Source organism: Hypanus sabinus, chromosome 4, assembly GCF_030144855.1.
Source record: "Hypanus sabinus isolate sHypSab1 chromosome 4, sHypSab1.hap1, whole genome shotgun sequence".
Taxonomy (NCBI): Eukaryota; Metazoa; Chordata; class Chondrichthyes; order Myliobatiformes; family Dasyatidae; genus Hypanus; species Hypanus sabinus.
The window spans coordinates 35479757-35506655 of record NC_082709.1 but is presented as its reverse complement, the minus strand read 5'-3'; positions in this window follow the sequence as shown (position 1 = coordinate 35506655).

Here is a 26899-nt window from a genome sequence, read left to right as displayed (position 1 = left end):
ATTGGGCTGAGCACTGTGTAGCTCCTCACAAAATGAGGTGCCTGTGCATGACTGCAGCCGGACCAGGGCAGTGGTCAGGCATGGGCTGGTGAATGGCTAGCAATATTTCTGCTGTATATGTGCATGGCGATTATTAGTCTCCAACAAATATATTTCTGGTTATATCCCTGGATAACCGATTTCAGTCACAATCAACATCCTGTTCAGGGCAAGGGTGGGGGGTGGTTGGGGGCACGAGCTGTAGGGGGTCAATGTTAAACAGAAGCTTGCAACATCTGTATTCTGGCTAGAGGAGTATGCCGGAGACTCAGTGAGTGACTGATGGCCGTCAGCCTCTCCAGTCTCTGCGAGGCACAAGTAAGAAGCAAAAAGAAATATCATTCATTTACTTGGATGACTGCAACAAGACCTCAATGCCATCCACAACAGGGAACTATTTGACTTGTAGTTTGTACACCTCTGTAAATATTCACTCCCTTTAATAAGGTGACTGCAATCTGTCATCTATAAATTGCACAGTTACTTTCTAAGACTGCTGTGATCTTTATCATCAAGTTTTCTAAATGCATGGGAACACCACCATCTGTGTTACCCTATCAATTCCCACATAATCCTGACATGGAAGTATATCACAGGGGCTTCATGGTTGCTGGTTTTAGATCCCGGAGCTCCCTATCTCACAATTCTGTTGGAACTTACTCACCCCAAGGATAGCAGCAGTTGCTGGCTCATCACCATCTGTTCAGAACCATTAAGGAAGGACAATAAAGGTCGACTTTGCCCATAATGGCCAGATATTGAAAGTAAATCCTAAAAAGATCACAGTGGATCCTTTTAAATGATAATAAAAACAGAAAATGTCATAAATTCTCAGCAACTCAGGAAATACCTATGGCGTGTGAATCAGTGTTGGTCTTTACCAATGTTTATTGAGAAATAAATATTGACCTAGCAATGGCAAGTGTTCAAATAATTGCTCTGAGAATGTTACTATGCACAAGAACGCTGACCTGCCTTTTGCTTAACATCTGATTTCAGGAACCAAAACAAGGGATTCCAGATTCATGTTCAACTGGCAATGAAGTTGTTGCAGAAGACCAACCTAATCAGAAGGTTTGCAGAAGAGATGAATTTTGGAACGTCCCCAAGGGATTAGATGGCTGAGTGCCCCAGCAAATCACGTAGGTTGTTATTATTTTGAGTGTTGATGAGTAAGCAGATCTTGGTCAGAGTGAGGAATGCTGCAGTTACCCTTGGCGACCAAAAAGGCCTCAGGCTAAACTAGCTGTCTGGTAGGCACCTTTCCAATTGGAGGCAGAGGGGTGATGGATTTTATGTGAGAATGAACAGGTAAATGGATATGTTTAGAGAGATACTGGCCCAATGCAGGCAAATGGATTCAGCTCAGAAAGACACTTTGGCAGGAAAGGTTGGGCCAAAGGGGGTTGATTCTCTGCTATATGTCTCTATAGTGGGCTGAATATGGAGGAAGCTAAGAGTTGCAGGCCAGAAAGATATCAAAAATGGGGAGAACTAGATATAATTTGAGAAATAACAATGGACAACAATTTTTTCCAAAAATTTTGTTGCTTCCTTAGAAATCTTTTTTTTTTGGTTTTTGATAGACGGCTTGAAGATGAACACAAATATAATTTCAGACTACCTTTATCGTGTAAGAATTTGGCAAAACAAGAAATTAACTTTCATTGGCTATAATGTGTTTAATTGCTTAACAGTGCCAATGCTTTGCAATAATTCAACTAAGCTAAAAGTATTTTGTTGATGACTTCCAGTTGTACTCAGTGTCTGAGGCTTCTTGCTTAAGTGTCCAACAATAATCAGCCAGAATTGATGGATTCCAGTTGTCCTGATACCCTTTCACCATGACCACAATGCCCTGGTGAAACCTTTCACCATGCCTGTCACTGACAGCACCAAGATTTGCAGAGAAGACTCAATGGGAATGCCGAAAATGAATCTTTAGTGACATGTTGCACTTCATGGTTTTGAATGATTGAAGCACATTGTCAACCAGCTGCACGTAGTTTGGTGCAGAAGAGATGAATTTTGGAATGTCCGCAAGGGACATTTTCAACAACAAGGGTACTGTTGCTTTTCTGCACGCTTGAGTATTCAGTGGTGGGTGCTGATGCTTTTTTGCTGCTGAGGGAGGGAGGGAGAACTATTGCTTTGCTGCTGCTTATGTGAGGGAGGGAGGAGAGCTGGGGGAGGGCTTTGGGATTCTAACATTTAACTGTCATTAAATATGACAGTTTGGGGGCACTCCTCTGTTTTCGTGGATGGTTGTGAAGAAAAAGCATTTCAGGATGTATATTGTAATCATTTCTCTGACACTAAATGTATCGTTGAAACTTTGAAACATCCGTGAATGCCTTCCATGAGCTTTTTTTCAGGTCCCACTGGATGTTCATCAAATTGCCTGCCATTGATGATCTCTTTGATTTGTGGACCAACAAAAATGTCATCTTTAATCTTGGCATCAGTCATTCTGGGAAACATCTGTCTCAGATAGCAAAATCCTTCATGGAAATTTATATCCTTTCTAAAACCTGTCTTGCCATGCAGCATCTGCCCTGTTTAAGCATGCCCAGGCATACCTGGACAAGATAAAAAAAAACTTTTCAGCTTACATTGTGGACAACATTTTAATTGACTTGATTTATGAATTGAAATAACAAATATAAGTGACTTTTAAAAATGGCATGTGATATGGACATCACATGGCAATTTCCATGATCAGCAGCCCAAAATTCATAAGATGCGACCAAAAGTACTCAGGAAGCGAAATCTTTGTTGTCCCGTGTCAGTGAGAAATCTTGCAATGCACTTGTGTTTTTGCTTACGTTCAAACATGCAATGAATTTACAAAGGATCAGAAACAGGAGAATGGAATTTCTCATGCGGGTCACTTGAATATAAGCCTGCCTCAAAAACTGACACATGTACATAAATGAGGAATAGACATTAATTCAGCGGACAGTTTTGTCATTCCCTCAATAGTCAAACCTAGAGGATTTACTGCCATGGTTGGGTTTTCCTCTGCTGTGTAATGCAAGGAACCAATTGAATTGGTGTTCTGCAGCATAGGCTTGTTTACTATTACAAATAAACAAGTACAGATGTTCCGTTAAAATTTATTTGTCAGTATATTTACAAAGCTGTAGAAATGTCACAGTGTATTCTGCTTACCTAAATTACAGGAATAACTATGTAATAAAGTTTGATTTGTTGTTTTGTTTAATTAAGTATCATACTGTGCCTTTTGATCAAATAATTTCCCGCTTCCTCCCCAACCCCAAGTCCATCTGCCACCAAAACCCTCATCTGCTCATTAATGATGAGTAATGAACCATAATTAGTTAACAATTTGACAGTAAGCAAGCACCTTGGGAATAATGACCATAATATGATTGAATCTTACATTAGATTTATGAGAGAGAGGTAGAATAACAAACCCAGATTTTGAGTTCAAGGAAACCAGATGTTGCAAATGATGATGACTGATCTGGTAAAATGCTATTTGATAAACTTGCATATAAGTCATCTATCTGACTGCATGGGGCATGAACTTAGTTGTTCCTGTCCCTGATCCAAGAAGATCAAAAGCAATTGCAATTGCACTGTTGTCTCTACTGAGATCAGTTAACTCAACAACTATCAGGGGTCAAACAAAAGATCTAATCAACTCTGTAAGTTGTGCTATTGATATCATTTTCTACCTTTAAGTATTATTCAGAGTTTAACACTGTAGTCAGTCACTGTATATTTAATATATATATATTTTTAGAATATATCTTGTCAAGTTAATATTGCTTTATTTGTTAATTGAAATATTTCAGGTTATTATGATTAAGGATGATTCAAACTATTAATTAAGTCAGTGTTTCTGATATTCTGACCACGAGCTGAGAAGATAGAAGTGAGGTTAAGGCACAGTAACATATTGTCTTTAGTGAGTAGCTTCAATTCTTGAATAACATCTCCAAATTAAACTCCTCAAAGTTGCCATGTTACATCCATTTTTATTCAATTTGTTTCTGATAATTGAGAAATACAAAAAGATGCAAGGTTAAAAATACTATTTATGCCAGAATATTTTCATTGGATCCTTTCTTTAAACACCGTTTGTCTGGATATTATTAAGCTGACTGAAGGTGAACTATTGTTCTGATAATATAATGTCTTTATAGGGAAAATGAATATCCTGTCTTTAGGCACTTCTGAAATGGACTGAATTTTGGCTACAGTAGATACAATGAGGAAATCTATTATAATGCACAATAAAAAATGCTCAAGTGGCTTCCCCTCGGTGCTTACGATAGGCACATGGTGACGTCCAGAAGTGGAACTAACACCGGGGAAATCATCCTCTCTGTGCCTGCTGAATAGTAAGCATTCTTGCAATGAAATTGAAAGTCAGCATGATTCCCTTGAAATTAAGATCACATTCATGAGCTGAAGGATCCACAAAACTCACTTCATGATGTGGCAAACCTGTAATACTCACCACAGCTTGCTGAAATGATTGCATGGTGTATATTTGGCTAATACTGATGGAAATACAGCTGACCAGAATGGTAAAAGTTCACTTTCTGTTGTCTATATGCTGCCAAGAAAGAAATCAAGGTACTTTATTTGATAGTGTAATTTTATAATGCAGAAAGTGCAACAATATTAATCCCTTTGATATTAATATTAATATATAACCAGATTGCATTCATTTTCAAATCCATAGGACATCTTGCAACTATCTATGAAGCTATGGAACAATGCACAAATGATCACTTTTGTCCAAATGAATGATTAGATTTCCAATTAACTTCTCCAATATTTGAGACAGCTTGACCAGTGTACTCCAAAGCTTCTTCATTCTGAATCCCTGCCTTTCTTCGTGTACCGTACAGCTGGTGGCAGACTCTCCCGTTTCTTTCATTTTTCAAAGCAACTCATATTCATGTTTTCTGCACACGTAAAAAAAAATCCCCTGCTGAATAAACGGAAACTCCAGGTACTTAGCACAGCAAATGGTATGACAAGCATAGCAAAAGATCTGAACAGGGAAGAAAAGGAATATCTACATCAGTGAAGCAGAACTTAGTTAGTTGTTGGTTACTGTTGCATATTTCTTGTGCTCCAGTTACCACCTTTGTTTCAACTGTTTCTTTTCCATTTCCTTTTGATATTCTGTATAAAGCAACGCATCTGCTTTGAGCAGGCGAATGCTCGCTGACAATTCTACAATGAAAGGGAGATCACAACTGCAGCTCAGCAGAACCAGGGCTGTGTAGATCAATGTGCCTTCTGCTCAGTAGAAATTACTGATACACGTACTTTTGATTCCCCCAGAGCACAATTTAGCATGTTACTCCAAACGCAATTGGTATAACCATGCATAAAATGTCATTAATCTCAGCAGTATTGTTATAATAAGCTACGGCTTACCAAGTACAATCAGGCAAACAGGGGTTTCTTCATAATTAACTCAGAAGCTGCTGGGGGAGAAAAAAAAGCAAGTGGTTATGATTAAAATTAAACCATTCTGAATATGTCTATTATCATTATTTTCACACAGCTGGCAGAACAAATGGCCAGGATAATTGACTATGGTGCTGGAGTTTTGGGATAATGGCTATCGGGGACACTGCAATTGTAGTGGTCTAATCATGTAAAATTCCCCAAGGTCACCCTCATTATCTGTTCGTGGTGAGCTTTAAGAAGGGTCTGAGCTGGCTTGTGGGTCAACGTGAGGGCAATAAATGGTGTACAGCGACAGTTTTTAAAGGATGGGTCATAATAGCACATATTCTGAAATGCTGACAAGAGTCAGAAAGTTGGAGCCAAATTTTTGAATGGAAACATTTTAAGCATCATCTATAATGGGAATTTAACTGGGGGACTCTTCAGCTCCCCGTGCAGCAGACTTAAAGGAAAAAAGGACATACTAATTCACATGATTGAAAATGGGTAAACTTCCAGAACACCTGGCTGAGTGGAGCCATAACAGCAACTTACTCAACGTCAATGAAGCTGATAATTGATATCAGGAGGAGGAAACCAGAGGTCCATGAGCCAGTCCTCATCGGAGGATCAGAGGTGGAGAGGGTCAGCAACTTTAAATGCCTCATTGTTATTATTTCAGAGGACGTGTCCTGGACCCAGCACGTAAGTGAGATTATGAAAAAGTATGGCAGCACCTCTATTTCCTTAGGAGTTTGTGAAGATTTGGCTTGACATCTAAAACTTAAGACAAATTTCTATAGATGTGTAGTGGAGAACATACTGACTGCATCGCAGTTTGGAATGGAATTTGCAATACTCTTGAATGGAAAATCCTACAAAAACTAGTGGATACGGCCAGTCCATGACTGGTAAAGCCTCCCCCATCATTGAGCACATCTACATGAAGCGTTGTCACAGGAAAGCAGTATCCATCATCAGGGACCTTCATTACCCAGGTCATGTTCTCTTCTCATTTCTGCCATCAGGAAGTAGGTATAGAAGGCTCAAGACTCACACCACCGTGTTCAGGAACAGGTATCAGGTAACAGCCTCTTGAATCAAAGGGGATAACATCACTTAAAATCACTTGCCCCATCATTGAAATTTGTCCACAACCTATGGACTCACAATCAACGCACTCAAAATGCTGGAGGAGCACACCATGTCAGGCAGAATCCATGGAAAAAAGTAAACAATCAGCATTTCAGGCTGAGACCCTTCATCAGGAGTCCTGATGGAGGGTCTTGGCTCAAAATGTCAACTGTTTACTATGGACTTACTTTCAAGGACTCTTCATCTCATGGTCTCAATATTTATTGCTTATTTATTTATCTATCTATCATGCTTTTTTTTCTTTTTGTATTGCACAGTTAGTTATCTTTTGCATACTGGTTGAATGCTCAAGTTAGTATGGTTTTTGATTGATTCTATTATGGTTATTATTTTATTGATTTATTATGCCCACAGAAAACAAATCTCAGGGTTGCATATGGTCACGTATATGTACTTTGATAATAAATTTACTTTGAACTTTGAATCAAATATTATTTAACTTTATGCAATTACATAGAAAGATTTTTTTTGGCAAGAGGTTAGTATGAATTGAGAAAGGTAAATGGAGTTTATATGCTTTTTCAAGAACAGGGTGTTACACTGGTGAGATTGTTAAATCTGTGTTAGTTGTTAGTTCTGCATTGTAAGTCACCTGTAAAGAATGTTCACTCTCCTGACTAAATAGACATGTTAAGAAGCATTCACAGACCCTACATTAGTAATTAGTTGGTAATATTTTTGATGAGGAAGTAGCAAGACTGTGCTAAGTATGAGGGTGAAGAGAGGAGAGTTCTCCAACCAAAGTGAAACGTCAATGTAAATTTATTATCAAAGTTGTTACCATATACTACCTTGATATTCATTTATCTGCAGGGATTTACAGAAAGATAAATAAATGCAATAAAATTTATGAAAAGCTATACATAAACAAAGATTGACAAACAACTATTGTGCAGAATAAGACAAATTGTGCAATAAATAAATAATACTGAGAACATACTTAGTTATAGAGTTTTTGAAAATGAATCTTTAGGTTGTGCAATCCATTCGGAGTTGTGGTGAGTGCAGTTATCCATGCTGGTTCATGGAACGTTGGGTATGAGAGATGTTCCTGAGAATTCCAATGGGCCTTTTTAATAGAGAGCCATCAGGTTTTCTCAAGTAACACCTTCCATCTGTGCAACCATAGATGTGCATTGAAGGAGATTTAGCCATGCAAAATATGTTCTCATTGGAGCATGTTATTGGCCTGTCACCTGAACCCTATTAACTATATGGTACTTGGAGTTCAAGACCAATGGTAGAAAATTAAGGAGGTAAAGGAAAAAAGGTGTTTGTAATTACAGACTTGATCCTCTTGCTGTTCACTTTCCACCACTTATTTAGATTTGTAAAACAGTCTCACGTGGTGGAGATCTTTGATGATGGACATTACATTGATTAGGCGGTGCTTCCTGTAAACACTGCCAATGGTGGAGAGGGACATTCCCATAATGTATCAGGCAATGTCTACTTCTCTCTGCAGCTTCTTACATCCCTGCACTCTTGATTGCCATATCAAACCATGATGCAACTAGTCAAGATACTTTCACCAGTACATATGTAGAAGTTGGTTAGGGTGTTGACCTGAATATCCTTAACCTCTTAAGATAGTAAAGACTTTGCTGCGCTTTCATTATCATTCCATTTGTGTGCTGGGCCCAGGACAGGTTATCAGATATGTTAGCACCCAGAAATGTACAGCTGGTTCCCCAGTGTAGGCTGTACATGTTGATCCTTCTTCCCCTTCCTGAAGAGTTGTCTCTTTAGTATAGTATGCTGAGCAAGAAGTTGCTGTTGCAGAACGACTCAACATGGTGCCTCGTCTCACCTTTGATATTATCCAAAAACAGCAGTGTCATCGGCAAATTTGACATTGGCATTGGAACTATGCTTAGCAACACAACTGTGTGCATAGAAAGTAGAGCAGAGAGATAAGCCCGCAGCCTTACTGTGCGCCTGTATTGAATGTCAGTGAAGAGGAGACGTTGTTACCAATCCTCACTGACTGTGGTCTGCCAGTGAGGAAGTGGGGTTGCAGAGGGAGATATAGCGTCCCAGGTCTTGAAGCCTGATGATGGATTTCAAGGTCAGTACTATCTCCTGGACAGTAAAACAGTTGATGGCAGGAACTATCAGAAGAATCCTAGGTTAACACATACAAAATGCTGGAGGAACACAGTGGGTCAGGCAGCATCTATGGAAAGGAATAAACAGTTGATGTTTCAGGCCAAAACCCTTCAGCAGGACTATCAGGACTCTTACTTTCCATAGCTGCTGCTTCACCTGCTGTTCCTTCTGCATTTTTGTATTGTTACTCTGGAGTTCCAGCAACAGCAGAATCTTTAAGAAGAAACCTAGATAAGTTTTATAAACACAAAGAAGTCCGCAGATACTGGACATCCAAAGCAACACATAGAAAATGCTGGAGGAACGCAGGAGGTCAGACAGCATCCACGGAAATGAATAAAAAGTTTTGTGCTGAGATCCTTCTTTAGGACATAAGTTTTATGCTTTTTGTTAATTGCTCATTTTCAGGTAAGGAGCAGTACTATCAGAATCGGCAAGTAAACCACATACCTTCTCTATGATGGACAACCTCAACTTCCTAGTAATGATTTGCATTCAAAGCATCTTCCCCCAACAGCCTGTATATCCAGTCCCCTGAATTCTCGTTGACAGTCACTTCCCACTACAGAGTCTGCTTCTATTCAGAAGATTCAGATAACCAGTTCCTGGTTATCCCCATTGTCTTTGTAGAGGTCAGTGGACAATGGACAACTTTAGCTTTCAAGTAATGTTTTGGTGAAGTATAATATGCATGACTGTATTGCAACATTCACAGTCATTCAGAAATATACCTCCTTAATTGAAATTATTGTTAAATTTTAAAATAAAAATATTAGTATTTGTAGTAAGTTTAACAGATTTATGTATATTTGTTTCTGACACCGGTGGAAAGAATTATAACAGCATGTAATTGACAGCTAAAACAAAATGAAAAATTAATAAATAACCACTGATTTAAAAATAGCTGCAAATTCTTTAATAATGCAGATTTCCTCTTGCATCTTTATACGAGAACAGTGACAACATTACTAATTCCATCAGTTCTAGGTAGCCATCCTTCACCTATTCAGTGGACAAGCCCAGTTTAACAGTCAAAAAGTGCATTATCTTCTGTGCAGGAGAGTTATGAAATCACTTATTTATAATGGGATTGCAGTAACATTAGGGTAATTACTTCATGAGTAATTATTAGTCCTCTTGTTAAATGAGCAATAAGGTGATAATAACCTTGTCTTGGGTATTGCATGATTGGTCAGAACAACTAGGTCAGTTGACCTAGAGACTATCCTGGTAGTGTTTTAATATGCTGTCTTGAATCAGGTTTGTTATTATTTTGTATTTCATTGTTATATAATATCGCAAAACTCAGGAGATGCACTGCTTGGTTTTGTAGGTTCAGTGCCCAGAATATCAATTGCTGGTTCCTTCAATCCACAGAATAGGCAGAAGATTATGGGCTACAAAGGTGGAAACCCTTGACTTTTCCAGCTGTATTCTGTTCGCCAGGCATATGCATGTATTTTGCCAACCATCTGGTTCTTGTGATATTATATTCTCTACTTGACTTTGCAAGAATAGACTGCACTTACCAAGCTGTGTTTCTTTCTCTGTGAAATTTACTAAAATGTCCAAATAACAAACTTTTCAGCCTCTATCCTTGTTTATAGTGGTTCAAGAATGGTTAAAAGGGTACGTGATTAAAAATATCTAAATGGGATAAAGGACTAATTTTGCTGGCTGTGCTTTCTTGCATTGGATGATTTTCAGAGTTCAGACTTCCTGACAAAGGACTTGATGTTGCTGAAACTGTACTGAGCTGACAAGAGTCAGGGCTGGTCCATTTGAGTTTTCCTGATCTGAATGAATCAGGGGACCAACAACTGCTGAAAAAGAAGAATAATGCAAAAAATACTTTCACATGAAGTAAGGAGGTGCAGATTTCGTTCATCCATGTGCCACAGAACTCTGCAGTGATCCAATCAGTCCCCCTACTCTCTCCTTAAAATCCAGACCTGGTGTTGACAAATCAAGCAGGTCAAAATTCTTCTTAAAAGAAACATCTGCCAATGAAGAAAGTCACGTCACTGAAAGTTCCATGAAGACAGTGAACCAAGAGCAAACCCCAGTTTTGGACTAGGCACTAGCCACGTGTCCATAAGGCTGAGACATACTTATTCATTACAAATACATTTCTATTCCTAACTAATAAGGTGATCTATTATTGGTTTACTTCAATTCCACAGATTGTATGCTCAGATATGTTAAGCTGGAAGTTCAGTAGTCATTCACAAGTCACAAAGTAAATCTATTAATTATCCCTGTTGCTATTGTGAGACAAGTGTAAAACATGGCCCTGAACATTTAATATAACCTACTTAGGAACCACTGCTACATCAGGAAAAGGTTTTAAAATGAAATGATTTTTGCTAATTAGGTTGGTGGTTAAAGGTTTAAAAATTCTTTGGTTCTCAGCCAGGATTTATTTTCAAGCAGCATAATTTCTGTTTCCAGCAAGAAATACATCACAGAAGGTATCAAAAATAAATTAAAACAGTCCATTGAGGCAGTCACTTTTTTATGTTGTTCTGTCTGATCCAAAATTTCCTTTAACATAATCCCTGCATAATAAATGTTCTAAAATTTACTTGATCCATTCCCTTTAGATTTCCCTTTGCTTTTCATTGACTGAGTCACCAGGCCTTTGATCTGCCAACAAATCTCTAACATGAGGCTAGAGCTATTGCAGAAATCCAAACTGGCAAAAGCTACAAGTCTGAAATAAATAAGTTTTCCTAATTTAGATTCAGAATTGTACTGACTTTGATTCTCATCTCCAGGTGGAACCCACATTGTGGCATTTATCTTAAAAGCTTCATTAACGATTCATTGAAGCTCCTGAATCCTTTGGGAATATGGAAGGCAAAAGTCCAGTAAAGATACAGCAGCAACTAAATAAAAATCTTACTGATAATACAGATGAACAGTAAAGGCAAAAAAAAGATAGGAGTCTAAAGCAATACCAAAAGAAGTATCTGCATGTAAGCATCTGAGAACAAGACACAAATCTTTTGGATATAGAACATTTATAGAATCCAGATGCTGATCAAAGTCAGCTTAATTCAGTGCCCTTTCAGGCATTATTTGTGCAGCATTGTGGAACACCTATTAGTACTGTTTCCTCACAGATTTAATGACTTGGGTTCAATCGTCCTGGAGTTTACACATTTTCCCTCTGGCTGTGTTGGTTTCCCGCCACATTGCAAGGATGTGCAGGCTGGTTTAATTGGCCACTACAACTTGCTCCCGGGGTGTAGCTGAGTGCTAGAATTGATGTGGGGGTGGGTGAGTCAAGGGTAATTGATGGGAATGGGGGGAGAATAGGTCATGGAGAAAACTTATGGACAAATGGTATTTCCCTGATAAGCTGGCAGAGCTTCAATTGGCCGAAAAGATTTCATTCTATGTTATAAGGAGACATGAAAATGTTCACAGATCAGAATGTAAAAACTGTTTCTGGGAATGAAGCAGGGCTTGCCTCATTCTGGTTCCGTGAGGGGACAGCAGGTGGACGGGACAAGAAGAACTGGTGCACTTTTTCCACTGTTTACACAGCTCCTCCTGACATAGACTTGACGTTGTTAGTACTTCTTTTAATTTTCCTTCTCCTTTTGTTGGAGCAAGGGTTCCCAGGAGCCAATGGTGAGGTTGCATTTCTTTTCAAGGTGACTTTTAAGATGGCCTTGAATCTCTTCACAAGAAAATCTGAAGATGCCAGAAATCCAAGCAATACACACAAAATGCTGGAGGAACTCAAGCGGCATCTATGGATAAGAGGAAACAGTCGATGTTCCAGGCCAAGACCTTTCATCAGTACTAAAAAGCATAAGATGATGGAGAAGACATGTTCCCAGGTGGCTGTGGTAGTAGGTCTTTTTCTGTTGCCTGGTAATTTCCTGTAACAGAGCTTGGATCTGACTGCAGCACACATAAAATGCTGGAGGAATTCAGCAAGCCAGGTAGCATCTGTGGAAAAGAATAAACAGTTGATATTTCAGGCCGAGACCCTTCATCAGAACTGGAGAGAAAAGATGGAAAGACAGAGTAAGAAGGTGGGGGGGGGGGGGTGGAAAAAGAAATACAAGGTGGTAGGTGAAACTGGGAGAGGGAAGGGATGAAGTAAAGAGCTGGGAAGTTGATCGGTGAAAGAGATCAAGGGCTGGAGAAGGGGGAGTCCGATAGGAGAGGACAGAAGGCCATGGAAGAAAGAAAAGGTGGAGGAACACCATAGGGAGTTGATGGGCAGGTAAGGAGATAAGGTGAGAGGGGGAAAAGGGAATGGGGAATGGTGAAAAATGTGGTGGTGGGACATTACTGAAAGTTTGAAAAATCAATGTTCATGCCATCATGTTGGAAGCTACCTAAATAGAATTATGTGGCGACCCACTTCCCAGCGCACTCGAAACGGCTCACAAATCGGTGCGCGCCGCCATTGAGGTCAGTCCCAAAAAGGGCGCCAAGTCTGCTTCACCAGCAAGGGGAAAAGCCCGCGCGCGGGACGGGACTGTGAATACACGCCCCCCTACAGCATTCCCGCCCGGGGAGGGCGGGATCAGGAAGGCTTTAAAGCGAGGCCAAGAAGTTTGAATAAATCTCTTTTGCAACTGCAGCTCATCGACTATGTGTCATTATTTCAGCGCTGCGTGCAGCACACCGCAACAATATAATGTTTTCCTCCTCTATTCTAAATATAGCTTCATTGAAGTAGTAGTGGAAGCCATGATTTGACATACTGGAATGCGAATGGGAAGTGGAATTAAAATGGATAGCCACTGGGAGATCCCGGTTTTTCTGGCGGATGGAAAGAAGTGGTCTCCCAATCTACATCATGTCTCACTTATATACAGGAGGTCACACCAGGAGCACTGGATGTGATAGATGACCCCAACAGACTCACAGGTGAAGTGTTGCCTCACCTGGAAGGATTGTTTGGAGCCCTGAATGCTTGTGAGAGAAGTTGTGTAGGGGCAAGTGGAACACTTGTTCCACTTGCAAGGATGAGTGCCAGGAGAGGGAAATCAGTGGGGTGGGATGAATGGGCAAATGAGTCGTGTAGGGGGAAATCCCTGCGGAAAGTAGGAAGTGGGTGGGGGAGGAAGGGAAGATGAGCTTGGTGGTGGGATCCTGTTGGAGATAGTGAAAGTTACAGAGAATTATGTGCTGGACATGGAGGCTGTCGGGATGGTAGGTGAGGACAAGAGGAATCCTACCTCTAGTGGGGTGGCAGGAGGATGGGGTGAGGGCAAATGTGCGTAAAGTGAATGAGATGCAGTTGAGGGTAGTATCTGTCGTGGTGCAAGAGAAGCCCCTTCCTTTGATGAAGGAAGACATTTCCTTTTTTCTGGAATATAAAGCCTCATTCTGCCAGTAAATGCAGCAGAGATGGAGGAATTGAGAGGGGATAGCAATTTTAGAATTGAGAGAAGGAGATGGCATTCTGTCCTCTCCTATCAGATTTCCCTTCTGCAGCCCTTTATCTCTTTCACCAATCAATTTCCCAGCTCTTTATTTCATCCCTCCCACCTCCTGGTTTCACCTATCACCTACTACCTTGTACTTCTTCCTCCTCTACCCCTGTCTTCTTACTTTGACATCTCATCTTTTTTCTCCAGTTCTGATGGTCTTGACCCAACATGTCAACTGTTTACTCTTCCCCATTCATGCCGCCAGGCCTGCTGAGCTCCTCCAGCATTTGACTTGGACTTCCAGCATCTGCAGACTTTCTCTTGTTTGTGATTGGATTAGACTGTGTGATTTGGGAATCTGCTGTTGGGATCGTGAATGATGTAGCCTACCTAGCTGAGCTGAATGAGTATAATTGATCTTCTGTTAAGTAGTCTCCATCTAATCGATCATCTCAAGGACTTGCATTTTCTCATTAATGGTTTAGTAGGTACAGGTACAGGTACAGGTATAGGATGAGTATAGGTGGTACAGGTATGGGTCTTGTCCAGGATTTGTTGATACTGTTATTGGCAGATTTTCTTGATACGAGTGTCAAGTGGATTTATTTAATGATGATACTGCTGGATTTAGTTGGTATACAAATCAAAATAGTTTAGTTGGTACAGGCACCGGTTCTTAAAAAGATTAAAGATTAGCCATATCAAAACACTCAGTGAAACGCGTTGCTCGCGTCCATAACCTACACAGTCCGAATATGTGCTGGGCTAGCCCACAGGTGTCGTCATACGTCTGGTGCCAACAAAGCATACCTACAACTTACTAACCCTAACTTGTACATCTTTAGACACCTTTGTTTTTGTTGTAATGGGTACTGGGTGTTTTAATAAGTACTTTTATCGGCTGGGTTTAGTTTGTGCAGGTATCAAGTGAGTTTAATTTAGAAGGATATCAACAGGGCTTAGTCAGTGTGATTGTGAGGTGGATTTAGTTGGTGAAAATGTTGATGGGTTTTGGTTGCATAGGAATTATGAGGGTTTAGTTAGCATGAATGTTGAGTGAGTTGAGTTTCTGTGGGTATTGGATGGATTATTTCAAGTTATATTATTATCTGAATGAATAGGGAATCTGATTGTAATACATGGATGTATACTATTTTCATTTATTGATGCAGTACATTTTGTGAATTAAAGTGAAACAAAGAAGCATCTTCAGGAGCATAATATCACATGATGACAGAACTTTGTGTGTAAAATTTCACCTAATGACTGCACTTAATGTGTAAGATTTCATAAGAGCTGAAGGTTAAAATTGATCTTCACCTGTGGTGAAATACATGAACTGAGGCTGTGAAAACTACACGATCCCAGGCCATAATGAACAACAACATGAGCTCAGAAAACTTCAAAAAAAATGTGAATTGACAATCAGCACTTCCCCGATATACAAAAGTGATCATGCAAATTTCAGCTACCTTCTTTTGTGATGGGACTATTTTTTTTTAACAGTTTGAAGACCATTTGAAGAAATGATGGGACCATTTTTTCCAATAAGCGTGTCAGAGCATAAAAGTCTTGACAAGATTTTTGAGAAGTTCAATGTCCACCTAAATGGGGACATACTACAGGAGAGCCTGTGGTATGTTGAATTAGTGGGTGAACGAGTAGGCTTGGGGAACTGCAAGTCTGATGTTTTGTACTCGGTGTGGAGCGCTGATGCTTTTTTTTTGCTGGTGGGGGAGGGGGGATCATTGCTTTGTTGCTGCTTATGCATGGAAAGGGGGTGCTGGGGGAGCTTTGGGGTTCTGATATCTAACTGTCATTCATTTTTTAGGGCTCCCCTCTGTTTCTGTAGATGGTTGTGAAGAGATTCAGGACGTATATTGTATATATTTCTCTGACATTAAATATACCATTGAAACCTTTGAACAGTAAAATTGAATCACTGGATTCACAGATACAAGTTCAAAGCCCTGAACAGCAATTGGATAAATCTGTTAAATCCTTAAAATGCTCAAAACCAAGGCAGTGGATACAACTTCAAAGAAAGAATGAAACTCAGTTGGATTTGGGAAGTCTTGACATGCTGATAGCTCTGAAAGGGAAGGAAGTGCTCACTGTACAACAGACAACTGTCAGACCCAAGAAGGTGCAAGTGGAGTACTCCAACAGTCAATAAACATATCAGCACTGAAGGATGCAGTTAGACAGCAGATGCAAAGCATTGAAAACCAGATTAACTAAGACTATGCAGGACCCATCCACTATTACATAAGCAAACAGACACACACAATAAACAAAGCTCTGGGTATATTATGAAGAAATAACAAAGGAAGATGGGAAAATCCTGTAAGATGTCAACATTGGATAACACTAGGTATTGGAAACAGGCCTCTGCAATGACTGATAGGGTGTACCTGTTCTTAGAAAAATAAAATCCACATAACCATCAAGGGCAGATATCAGATCTACAACCATTAACCACAAATTAACTGGATAAGGGAGGGCAGAATAATCTCATACCATTGTTGGGTGCTGATGTTTTTAAATCCAAGGTTCTTTCAAAAGTCAGGAACGAGGCACAAAATATGTTACTTCTCGATAGTTTTCCCAAACGACAATAGAACAAACGAAGTTGGAAATGGGCAATAACAGGAGCAGAGGCTAGTGAGTGAAGGGAGAGTGAAGTAAAAAGAGCCATTGTGTCATCAGCTCTTTTCATACTCTACATAAGGAACATTCCATTAAAATTGGCAGATAACTCAATCAATCAGATAGTCCCTATTAAAATAAAACAACACCAGAGAATCTTCTGGAGCTTTCCAGAATGTAACAAATGTAAGCACTAAGGGACACACTGAATACCTGCGTATACTATATATACTGTGGCAACCAGGAAACATGCTAAACAGTTATAAAAAATAATTAATTGTTAAGCTTTAAAGAAAAAATAATTATGCATAGAAATAACAATTAAATAATCTAATCCAACAATCCCATCTTCGATTGTAAGTCCCACAATTAGAATTATTATACATTATTATACATGCTTGTAAAACTTCTGGTATCTACATTAAGTATAAAATAATCAAAAACTACTTAAGTTAATAAATATCAAAGTATTCATAGTGTTATGTCATGGTTCGGAAGATTACTAGGCACACTTATGTGATTCTGATCTACTCTATTAATAATTTCCTTTAAACAAGTAAAAAAGATGTAAGTTATGATAAGGTCTATCAGGACAATTAATATGACTCATTATATTGAGTGGCCCCAGATTCCGAAACTTGAATTAATTCCATCCAAGACTGATGTATTTGAGCTGTTTTTTTTATGAATGTGATCAGTCTATCAGTTATGTCTTCAGACTCGTCAGGTCTGTACATAAATACAACATTTCTTGCCTTAACTGGACATGTTCCCCCTGCCCCCTGTGAACTGCCAAGCGAAAATCTAATGCCAAACAATTTTGAAGAACCATCTGAAACATGGCAAGTACTTCTGTTGTCACTTTTCCCAAGGCATCAGCAGTTCCATCACTTATCCTTTCTAAAGCTGCATTTTTCATGTCTCTTATACTCCTTGCAATATCATAAAATAGGAATTAAATTGATGCAAAATGGTCACCTTTGGAAATATCTCATTTAATTCTAGACTGGGGAGGTAAAGGTAAGGTCACAGCAGGAAAAACATACCCCAAATAATAAGATTTTAACTAATTATGTGGAAGAGAGGTATAGGCTCAAATTCTGCACATAAAGTACATATTCCATGAAGTTAGAACATCCTTTATTACTCGACAGGAATCTTGTTGAATCTTGTTTCCTGATGGCTATCATCAATGAAAATGTCAGAGTCTTTACCCCATTTAGGACAACATAAAGTATAATGAGAATCAGGTTTATTATCACCAGCATGTGACATAAAATTTGTTAACTTAGTAGCAGCAATTCCAAGCAGTAAATAATATAGAAGAGAATAAATAAAAGTAAAAATAATAATGGTAATAATTAAATAAGTAAATCAATTACTGTATATGTATATTGAATAGATTCAAAAACATGCAAAAATCAGAATACTGTATATTAATACAAAAGTGAGGTAGTGTCCAAGGGTTCAATGTCCATTTAGGAACCAGATGGCAGAGGGGAAGAAGCTGTTGCTGAATTGCTGAGTGGGTGCCTTCAGGCTTCTGTACCTCCTACTTGTTGGTAACAGTGAGAAAAGGACATGCCCTGGGTGCTGGAGGTCCTTAATAATGGATACTGCCTTTCTGAGACACTGCTCCCGAAGATGTCTTGGGTACTTTGTAGGCTAGTACCTAAGATGGAGCTGACTAGATTTACAACCTTCTGCAGCTTCTTTTGGTCCTGTGCAGTAGCTTCTCCATACCAGACAGTGACGCAGTCTGTCAGAATGCTCTCCATGGTACATCTATAGAAGTTTTTGAGTGTATTTGTTGACATGCCATTAGTATTTGCATATACTATGCCCAACTGGAAAGGTACCTTCAGAAGTCAAGCAAAAGGTAGCTTTTATAGTGAGCACATGAAAAGATCTAATAACTTTGCATGAACATTAGTTGCAGGTCCAGAGACAGCCCAGGATAAGACATGAGCAGGGTCAAATTTGATCTGATTCCCTTCATCATGCTGATTATATTTACATAAATAATCTTGTCCATGATGGTATATGTGGGAAGGTATGATATTCTTATCTTTTTATGTCTTCCTTGAGAATAATGAATCATGGGCATTATGTCAATATCAACATGGTTGGAATGTTTAAGATAGAGGATGAGTGTTTGTGCTGGATCTGAGGGAAAGCCTAGCATTACTGAATATTTTGAAGTGTGCGGTATATATTGACAAACCGAACAGCTAGAGGCACTAACAGCGTCAGCAAGTTCATGTGATGTTCTCAAGTATGTGTTATGAGTCATGTCATCTGGCACATTGTGAGTAGGAAAAATTGGCAAAAATATAACAACAACAACTAAAATTAGAATAAACTTCATAATGTACTATGTTGACTCTGCTTGAAGCCTTCTGGCTCTGAGCTAGAGGTTGCTAGCGCGATAACCAAAGCGCTTATTGTCCTCGTCCAATGCCACTTAACTTGCCTGCTGTGGCTGAGTTATATCCACTTACTTTGACGGTCAACTTTCACCTCCAAGTTAGTAGTTAACAGCACTTGATAAGGACCCCCACATCGAGCTCCCAGTAGTTCCTTTTGCAGGAGCCACTCACCAGGAACCAAGGCATGTCTTCTTTATATTGGATCACTGCAAATGGCAAAACCTGTATAGAAGCGATTCTACAGCTGGGTTTAATTTCACACCATAGTTACCTAAACTGTCTGTCATCATGTGCATTTCAGCTTCTCTGAGATCGAGGGCTCCCAGGAGTGACATAGGATGCCCAGTTACTACTGGAAATGGACTTAATTTAGTTTTCTTGTTTGTGGTTTCTCTAATGCTGTACAAGAGCACAGGAAGAGCCCTAGGCCATGTGGACAATGAAAAGACCATTCAATATTCAGCAGTTGACATAATTCATGACAAACACTCCCAGCATCCTGTGACATGGCACTGCCCAGCTAGGAATATAAAGCTTGATTGGGGTTTTTGCTGTGTGTGTGGCACTAGTTTTCCTTGCTGGAATAGCTTCCACCCATCCTGAAAACTTGTCCACTATTACCAGTATGAGTGAGTATCCTTGACACTTTGGCAAAGTAATATCGCCCACTTGTAAGTGTAAAAATGGAGCAGGTCGGGCAGAAACACTTAATTGTGGTCACTTCTCTGCTGCTCCACAGTTTATTTTCTGGTATGTCATGCATCTTTCAAACATTTGTTGAGATTGTGCCCTGAGGTTTGGATTTCATCATCACTGGAGAATTTGTTGATCGTCTTTCACACTCCAATATGTTCTGGGGAGTGTATTTGCTGTGCCAGATAAGGAAGCAACATGGTTGGAGCTACTTGTCTATGACTAGTGCAATATCTTGACTATGACTAGTGCCATATAAGAAAGAGGATGTGCTGGAGCTTTTGGAAAGCATCAAGTTGGATAAATCACCGGGACTGGATGAGATATACCCCAAGCTACTGTGGGAGGTGAGGGAGGAGATTGCTGAGCCTCTGTGATGATCTTTGAATCATCAATGAGGACGGGAGAGGTTCAGGAGGGTTGGAGGGTTGCGGATATTTTTCCTTTATTCAAGAAAGGCAGTAGAGATGTCCCAGGAAATAATAGACAATTGAGTCTTACTTCAGTGGTTGGTGAGTTGATGGAGGAGATCCTGAGAGACAGGATTTATGAACATTTGGGGAAGTATAATATGATTAGGAATAGTCAGCACAGCTTTGTCAAGGGCAGGTTGTGCCTTATGAGCCTGATTGATTTTTTTTTAAGATGTGACTAAACACATTGATGAAGGAAGAGCAGTAGATATAGTGTATATGGATTTCAGCAAGACAATTGATAAGGTACCCTATGCAAGGCTTATTGAGAAAGTAAGGAGGCATGGGATCCAAGGGAACATTGCTTTGTGGATCCAGACCTGGCTTGCCCACAGAAGGCAAAGAGTGGTTGTAGATGGGTCATATTCTGCATGGAGGTCGGTGACCAGTGTGCCTCAGGGATCTGTTCTGGGACCCCTACTCTTTGTGATATTTATAAACGACCTGGATGAGGAAGTGCAGGGATGGGTTAATAAGTTTGCTGATGACACAAAGGTTGGATAGTGTGGATAGTGTGGAGGGCTGTCAGAGGTTACAGTGGGACATTGATAGGATGCAAAACTGGGCTGAGAAGTGGCATATGGAGATTAACCCAGATAAGTGTGAAGTGGTTCATTTTGGTAGGTCAAATATGATGGCAAAATATAGTATTAATGGTAAGACTCTTGGCAGTGTGGAGGATCAGAGGGATCTTGGGGTCCAAGTCCATAGGACACTCAAAGTAGCTGTGCAGGTTCACTCTGTGGTTAAGAAGGCAGACGGTGTACTGGCCTTCATTAATCATGGAACTGAATTTAGGAGCCAAGAGGTAATGTTTCAGCTATATAGGACCCTGGTCAGACCCCACTTGGAGTACTGTGCTCAGTTCTGGTCGCCTCAATACAGGAAGGATGTGGAAACCATAGAAAGGGTGCAGAGGAGATTTACAAGGATGTTGCCTGGATTGGGGAGCATGCCTTATTAAAACAGGTTGAATGAACTTGGCCTTTTCTCCTTGGAGCGACGGAGGATGAGAGGTGACCTGAGAGGAGGTGTATAAGATGATGAGAGGCATTGATCGCGTGGATAGTCAGAGGCTTTTTCCCAGGCCTGAACTGGTTGCTACAAGAGGACACAGGTTTAAGGTGCTGAGGAGTGGGTACAGAGGAGATGTCAGGGGTAGCTTTTTTACTCAGAGAATGGAGAGTGCATTGAATGAACTGCAGGCAACAGTGGTGGAGGCATATACGATAGGGTCTTTTAAGAGACTTTTGGATAGGTACATGGAGCTTAGAAAAATAGAGGGCTATGGGTAAGCCTAGTAATTTCTAAGGTCAGGACACATTTGGCACAACTTTGAGGGTGAAGGGCCTGTATTGTGCTGTAGGTTATCTATGTTTCTGTCTCCATGCTCTATCACTGTTTAACTTTCTGTCCAGAACTACTTTTCCCAGCGAGAGCACTGAGCATTAATCTCTTGAATATCTTGTATGCTTACCTGTGATAGTGTTCAACTTTGTTTTCATAATTGTTGAGTTCACTGGATATGTTCTCGGTATTTCTTTTACTTCCATTACCACTTCCCATGCTGCCTATTTTGCAATTTAACCCTCAAATGCATTTCCCCAAGTTTCCATTGTAGTCACTTTGAAGTGGCTTTTACATTTTAATACAGAAATTTCTGACAGCAATTCAATGACATCTGTGAGCTCTTGTATTATTTGGCCATTCCTACAGAGGTAAGAAATCCTCTTTGTTTCCATAAGTTTCCAAAAATCATGAATAACTTCAAAAGCATATCAAGAATAAGTGTAGATATTAACTGATCTTGCTTCTGCCAAATTACAGACTTCAGGTTCTTTTAGTCCTGCCAGTTGCATAGAGATACAAGGAATCCTGCTTCCCGATGCCAGCATTCAGTGCCAGAAACAATGGCCCATCCTGTTATTCAAATTCCTCCCTCAATCACTGAGGAACCATCAGTGTACAGTACATACTGTAGTGTTCTCGCACAGGTGTAAAATCTCTGAACTAAACACCAAGTATAAACCGGTCAATGAGGTGCGATCCCAGTAAGATTAACCGTTTACTGTTCACTCTTCCACATTAATGTATGGTGAAAACTGTTGATAAAACAATACAAAATATATACAATATTTTTTTCCTTTTTGGCATCACATTTACATCATAAATACTTGGAAAAATAAAACTACAACAAACTATATTACATTAAAGTACAACATACAGTCAGAATCTACCTAAGCCATCAACTGCTTTAAATACACTTCAACACAAACTATCCAAAACTCTTTAAATAACAAAGAACATAAACTTTATCAACCATCATTACTTTTAACAGGATCAGCATTAATATTTTTACTTCAATATATCGATTATCTTATGAACTTACGTCTTTGCTTCTCTGATGTTTCTAGTGTGTAGAAAGAAAACTTTTCTCGTGCTGATCCTGCACACACAAGCCCCCTCCTTCCCGTTTCTCCAAACCGGTATTTTCCCACAGGACGCAGCAAAACCGGGTGTGACGTCATTACTTGCCGCGATATATCACAGACAACAACTTTACTTTCAACAACCTTAACTTTAACTAGAAAATGATTACAAACGAGTTACTAAAGCAAAAATATAATTAACTAAATGAATGCCTTAAGGGCAACACACATACTATGGTGTTCTTTATATTAATATGTACTGTGGGCTTCTAATGAAGACCCATATTCTGAAATTTGTCCATTATCTGTTTTTAATTTAAATTATCTCCATTTTCGAAAATAAAATAATTATATACCTCAATTGCGTTGTCACCTATTATGTAGAGTAGAAGCATAGCTTTCGTTTTCTCTGGTTTTCTATCCGCTCCGATCGCTGATAAATAAATTTCAAAATGTTGCTTAAATTTTCTCCAGATCTCAGCTACATTCCCAGACAATTGAAGTGTCGGTGGAGGTTGCAACCCTTTCATTTGCAAAACTGTTAACAAACACCAAAATAGTTTGAACTCTTTTCGATTATCTTTGATTCTCCCGTGTTAGGTAACTTATTATTCTTCCAGACCAACTTCTGACACCACGTTGTGTTCTTTATATTAATATGTACCATGGGTTTCTAATAAAGAACCATATTCTGGAAGAAATAGAACTTTTATTTAATAGCAACAAGCACACATGTCCGACAATGCCATGTTTTTCTCGATCTTTCTGTCATTCCTGTGCATGCTCAGAATTCTCTCCAATCCCGATCTTACACGTTCTATCACCACATCTTCCTTTCCTTAAAAAGAAAAACAATTAGCAACATTGACTAGAGCAAATGCATAATTTAACATGTCTCTATCAGTGTCTCTGGGTTTTACGAACACGAGTAGATCTTCTCAGTGATTCACACAGTACTTGTGTTTCGTTGTTATTTCCATGTTTTGTCTGGTCTGCATCAGTTAATGGAAACTCTGAATTTGGCTCTTTCTTGTGGTCTTTCCAATTTTTTCTTAACGCTGCTCCTTCTCCTTCTTCCATATATTATCTGGGTTGGACTTCTTCAAGTTCTGTAGCATTCTTAATTCCTTCCACTTCAATTTGTAATGAAATACAAATCTTCTTTTCTTCATCTAATTAATTTATTAACTATGTAACCTCTTTTTTATGCTGAGACTTCAACATTTCAAAAAATATCTCAATTCCCTCACTTGTGCTTTCACTTCTTCAATTAGATCCTGATTCTTGTCACTCTTTGACTTCAGATCTGTATTGTACTGCACTGGCAAGTTTGGCCTCTGTCCTCCTGCAGAGGTGAGATTGTGATGGAATGCATGGCCCACTGAGGCATGCACGTTACTTTCAGAGGACAAAATTGCAACTCCTGGTTTTGGTGGCAATGCTTTGTCAGATGTTGGTATCAAAAGGATGGGTCTGGGAGCTTTCTTAATGACTTCTAGCCATTCCATTCTGTCAAACTCTGTTTTCAGTTGATGATGTAATGCAAAAGGCACTTTTCTACAAGGGTGTACTATAGGCGGCACCGTGTTGTCAATTTTAATCGTGTGCTCTCCTGGAAGACAACTAAGCCCTTCGAATAAGTCCTCATACTCTTTCATCAAGTCACTATATTCTGATTCTGTGACACTGTCCAAGACTAATACTCTTTTCACCAAATTCACAGGCAGATAAACCCAGAATTGACTGTACATTCCTTGGGACCACCACAAATGAAAGTGTGTGCACAATATTTTTATGTGATACTTTTGCCACACATGTTCCTTTAACTAGAATGTCTGCACTTGAATACGCAGTCACTTTTATATTTGTCTTATGTAACTTTGGTTTTGGCTTTAATGCATTAAACTCAGGTTCTGCAAGAACATTTACTTGTGCTCCAGTATCAAGTTTAAACAGAATATTGTTTTGGTTCACTTGCAACAGAATAGTCCAGTCATTCTTACTTTGTTTGTTTCCACAAAGCACATTGATGTAAAACTCCTGACGTTCATTTTCAAGCACTGCATTTACTTGTTTTATTTTCTTTCTACTTCTGCAACAGCGTGAAAAATGATTACTCTTACCACAGTCACTGCACATTTTCCCATATGCTGGACACTGTTTTGGCCGATGCTGCATAGCGATCACAAAGCTTTTTTTCTCTCACATGACATCTTGCTGTCTGTCGTTCTTGTTTTATTATTTTTTTCTAATATGTTCACGATTCCTTACAGCGTCTACATTGTAGCTCTCAATGCAAAGTTCTTTAACCTGTGACTTCACGGTTTCTGAAGCTTCCAAGTCTAAGTCTTGTTCTCTTAGTGGACCATTATCCCGAATGCCACAAACAATTCTGTTTTTAATGACAGAGTCTGTCAGTTCTCCAACTTGGCATGTTTTACTCCGGTGTCTCAACTCAGTAACATACTGATCAATAGTTTCATCAGTTCTCTGCATATATGTAAAAAATCTATGTCGCTGATATGTCACATTACGCTTCGGTATACAAAATGCTTCAAATTTGTCCATTATTGATTTTCAATTTCAATTATCTCCATTTCCAAAAATAAAGTGATTATATACCTCAATTGTATTGTCACCTGTTACATGGAGTAGAAGCACAGCTTTTGTTTTGTTCAGTTTTCGATCCGCTCTGATCACCGATAAATACATTTCAAAATGTTGCTTAAATTTTCTCCAGTTCTCAGCTACATTCCCAGACAATTGAAGTGTCAATGGAGGTTGAAGCCCTACAATTTGAAAAACTGTAGGAAACACCAAAACAGTTCGATCTCTTTTCAATTATCTTCGATTCTCCCGTGTTAGGTAACTTATTATTCTTCCAGACCGACTTCTGACACCATGTTGTGTTCTTTATATTAATACGTACCGTGGGTTTCTAATAAAGAACCATATTCTGGAAGAAATAGAACTTTTATTTAATAGCAACAGCCACACATGTCAGACAATGCCATGTTTTTCTTGATCTTTCTATCATTCCTGTGCATGCTCAGAACTCCCTCCAATCACATTCTTACACGTCATATCACCATACATACCTTTGGCAAAGTAATAACCAACATGCTGTTGGTCTCCATGATCAAAATTGTGTACTTGTATCAGGGTTTCCTGACGTAAAAGCAGTACACAATGTCATCTTTAAAGTGTGAAATGCATTCAGCTGTTCTTCATTACGTGTCACAGTGTCATCCGAGCACTCTCTGTCCTTCAGCCGATTGTTGAGTGGCTGAGCAATAGTTGCTGGATCTGCCACTATATGGCTTATGTTGTCAGTACTTTGATTAACAACAGTTACACCTTCACTCCTACGCATATTCACTTCCTGGGTCTTACCGGAGTGAGCTGCAGTATAGCTGCCAACCTTGGTTCATTACTGTCATTCTCACTTGTATCACTAGGGGCTGTTGTAGAGACAAGGTCATGTCCATCCTGTAATTCCTCAGAATTCAGATAGTGCCACTGTCGTGGAGGACTGTCCAACACAGGCCGAAATTCTTTGGAGTTTGGATGGTATCACTATTGTGGAGGACTGTTTGATGTAAGGGCATTGAAAATAGCGGCTCTAGAAACATCACAGAAAACATCATGAGCAGCGTCACTGGAAGTGTCACTAGAAATACTGCCCACTGGGCTGGCAGAAATCCCCCCTCCCACCACCACACCTGAGATCCCTGTATGGCTCTTTGAAATTGACTCAGTTCACTTTGACACTCCATACATTGCACCTCAGTTTGATTATCATGCTGTTCTTTCACTGAACCATACAACCATGTATAACCATATAACAATTACAGCATGGAAACAGGCCATCTTGGCCCTTCTAGTACGTGCCGAATGCTTACTCTCACCTAGTCCCACTGGTGTGCACTCAGCCCATAACCCTCCATTCCTTTCCTGTCCATATACCTATGCAATTTTACTTTAAATAACAATATGGAACCTGCCTCTACCACTTCTACTGGAAGCTCGTTCCACACAGCTATCACTCTCTGAGTAAAGAAATTCCCCCCCCCCGTTACCCC